Here is a 4,012-nt window from a genome sequence, read left to right as displayed (position 1 = left end):
TTATTATATACGGTACAGAATGTGTTGTGCAGTGAATGTCTTCTGTCAGCCAGGTACACTTTCATTCTTATGAAGCACTACATTTCGGGAAAAACTATTTTTTTTTTTTAAACAAAAATGTGTACTTCCTGGAGTCGCATGATCTTATAAGAAAGAGACGCAGTGATTGCTTAACGTATGCAAAGGCTGCTGTGAGAATGCTTTCCATTTGCTGTAAACATTTCCTCATAAAATTCTAAGACATGGTTTATGCCTTCTTGGAACTTCATGTGTTGTTCAAACTCAGTCCAAAAGGTGAACTAATTTGCCTGCTAAACATATTCAAACAGGAATGTATGCAAGAGAGAGATCTGGAACGGTCACATATTTAAAGCGTTTCTTGTTACATTATTTTTCTATAAGACCTGTGCATGTTAGTTGTCTGTCCAAGAGACAAAGCAAAAGTGGGACGTTAAACAACATCTAACAGAGTTAGGTTGTAATTATTTGTATATCAGAATTTAAGGTTAAAAAAAAAAGTGAAGATTCTCAGCACAGTAAAACAAAAGAATCAGACTGATCCACCCACTGCACTTCACCTGCTCAGTGATCAGTAAGTTTATGCCAGATGTTGAGCTTCATTTATATTCATTGAACTATCCACAGAGCTTCTCTAAATATTTATACTGTTGGTGAAGCACAGGGATTGTTGCAAAAATAAAGGCACCGGTCAGAGCGCACATGACTAATGTTGTGCGTAGATGTGCTTGTAATGTATGCAGAGGGTGAAACCTTCCAACCTAATGAGCTTCTACAAAACATTAAGGTAGATATTAACAGTTTGTTTTCACAGGTGTTTTAATGCTGAAGGATATCTCCCAGTGCTGCTGCTGCAAAAAAAAAAAAGACAAAAAAAAGAAAAAGCTGTTCCTCACCTATTTGGATAATGAGACAACTGTGTAATAGATTGCTCATCTGCAAGCCACCTGTGTTGAAAGTAAGCTAGCAGGAAGTTTAAATTACAATGCTCAGGAGACACCTTGTTTACACCTGCTTGTGACCACGAAATACAGCATTGGGTGGCCATTTTGAATGGCTTAAGGAAGGTAGGGAAAATCAGACCCTGACAGAGCTCTTGTGTTCTCATTGTACAAGACACTTCTGTTATCAGCGCTCAGCTGTTGTCTTTATTGCTCCCTCCTCGTTCTGCGGTTGATATCTCCATAGCTACAGGAAGAAATGGCTTTCAGCACAAAGCCGCTTTGTGGAGAGGATGACTGCTTTTAACCCCGGATGTACCAGAAGTGGTCTTTCCTGGTTCAGCCACTGTGCGTCTTCTGCCAGGCGCTTTCATTAACAAAAATAGGAAAATAAGCAGTGGATAGGACAACAGCAACAGTACAACTTGAAACCATTCTGCTCAGACAGTATAACAGTTCGCAAGTAGGATCCTCAAGCCACAGGGCCTTTTGAATCTATCTTATCTCTTGGGACTGCGCTGTATAAAATGGTATGCCAGCATTATAAACCAGAGTTGCTTTGCCAGCGTGATTAGCTTTGCGCCATTACCTGGAAATAGTTTGACGTATGTAATGTGTGTGTGAAAAGAGCCTGAAATCACCTTACAAAACGTAAGGTGATTCTGGGATGAATGCTGCCCAACTTGTTCTCGCACTTGCATGTTGAAACACGAAAATAACTTTTACAGTAAACAGTAACTTTAAGGAAATGGAAATGCAAAACATGACACACAGAACCTCCAGTTTAAATAATCCTTCTGTGTCATGTTATCATTAATAGCTAAGAGGTGCAGCTCATTTCTTATTCTCTGATCAAAGCTTTCTGTGAATTTCAAATTCTTAATTCCGTCACACAGTAAAAAAAAAAATATTGCCATTTCAGTGCTTCTTTTCCTGGCGGTCTTTCATCAGATCCTCTTACAACACTTCACTCCTCTCCTCACAAGAGGCATCACACAGGACTCTTGGCTGAGTTTCTTCCTCTCCCATTCACATTTCCTGTCTCCTGTTGGATCCCTCTTTGTTGCCTGACTTATCTTGCAATCTCTCCCTTCCTCTTTCCTCATCCTCATCCTCTCTCTCTCTCTCTCTAGTCCTGTTTTCATAAAGCACTGGATTTTCAGCAGGGGTGCTGCAGTTCATTGTATATTAATATAGAAAGTGTAACTTGGTAGAGGTCGTGTATTGTAATAGAGGACCATAAAGTCAGCTGCAAAACCGAAATTCATTGAAATATCACTAGTAGAAACAACAGGTGTTATTTAAAGTGTGGATGTCTCCTTAGCCCTCAGTACTGGACAAAACAACAACCTCCTCTTTGCCCACTGTGAGCCACAGTCATTATACATACTCTTACTTAGACATATTGGCCTTTTCCTGTGTCAGAGTTCTCTTTAATTGATCCTGCTAATTAGAAACACTCCTAATCCATCTGACGAAGCAGTCTGCTCGCGGGGCCTGGGGCGGCATCTCCTAACCCTCAGTGGGTTTGAAATGTGCTTTATTAATTGTAACAGATCGCAGCACATGGTTTACCGCATTGCGCTCGCAGCTGCCGTGCAGCCTAATTAAAAAGTGTCAGAGTATCTCTTTCGAGTAATGAATGCCCTATAGTCGGATTCGCTGAGATCCCTCTCACGCCAAGTCGCTCTGGGTTCTCTCTGCTTTTCAATAATGCATGTTTACTTGCTAGCTCTGTCATTCCTCTCTGCTTACAAACTCGTAAACGACGGTTACTAGCAATATCTAGCCACAGATAAATTGTGACTCCCATATCTTGTAAACTTAAAAGATAATAAAAAAAAAAAAAGGTTTAATAATGTTTATAGCTTTTTATGTCATACCTTATTATGCCGTGTTTATAAAATAATAAAATATATACATTTTAACGCTTTGCTAATGATCTAAGGATGTGCTGGCACCTTAGTAAACTGTTAATAAATAACTGAGGTGAACTATTATTAAGTAAATAGCAACGGCACTAATTAACATTGCAAACGTGTGACTCCTTCTCTCTGTGACCTTTGCTGGCAGAGGAAGCAGATCATTATGCAGGTTCCATATTGACTCATTCTCTCTGTGCACCTGGCTGACCTCTTGTGGCCGTACATAGAAACTACATCATCGTGTTTTTATTTTCTTTTAGCGCATTTATAAATGTAGATATTTATGAAACCCGTCTTGCTCAAAAATCATTTTCTAAAGAAAGCATGCTTCAGACTTTAATAAAAATCCTGAATGTGGTATAAATAATGTATTATTACTTTGTACCATATGTACCGTTTGAAAGTCAGTCTTATTTACTACTGTATATCAATAAAATTATTTGGTACTTAAAAAAAAAAAAAAAACACACTTAATTGGTGCTTTTCACAACAGTTAGTTCCAACTAATTATGTACTGCTACTTACTATACCTTTGGGAGCTCATTTAGTTCTTTAAAAGTAACATCTGGGGCCACACCCTCAGAGCTGTGTACTCCCAATTAGCATTAATTAGCATGTTTAATCGAAGATGCACCCAACAAAGTCATCAAATCACAAGTAAACAACGCAGACATTTAATTGAGGGGCCTTGTTAGTAGGCTGATGCGGTTTCATATTCATTTTAGAAATGTAAATAGTGTTTTTGTCATTTCAGAGATAAATCGTGCTAATGAAAATTTGACTGTTGGTAAATAGCTTTGAGGATCCAGCCCATAATTTCTAGTAACTCTTGGTAGCCTCTATATTGCTGCATTAAAACTAATAATAAACTATTTGCAATAGGATTATCTAATCAAGCACGCCAGTTTTTTTGTTTTTTTTTGTTTTGTTTCCTAAATGTATTTTTCTTGGTTTATCTCTGAAGGAATGTACGAGCAGGGTCAGTGATAAAGTTTTCTACCTCCAGGCCTTTAAAGCAGAAAAAAAATATTGGAAACTACACAATGTTAAAGAGGATCATTTTAGCAAGGCTTCCAATGTCCAGGTTTTGTGTAAAGCTAGGAAAGAAAGAGACCGGAACAGATGAGA

Source organism: Polyodon spathula, chromosome 8 (assembly GCF_017654505.1).
Source record: "Polyodon spathula isolate WHYD16114869_AA chromosome 8, ASM1765450v1, whole genome shotgun sequence".
In the NCBI taxonomy this organism is placed as follows: Eukaryota; Metazoa; Chordata; class Actinopteri; order Acipenseriformes; family Polyodontidae; genus Polyodon; species Polyodon spathula.
Note: the sequence above shows the minus strand (reverse complement) of the source record.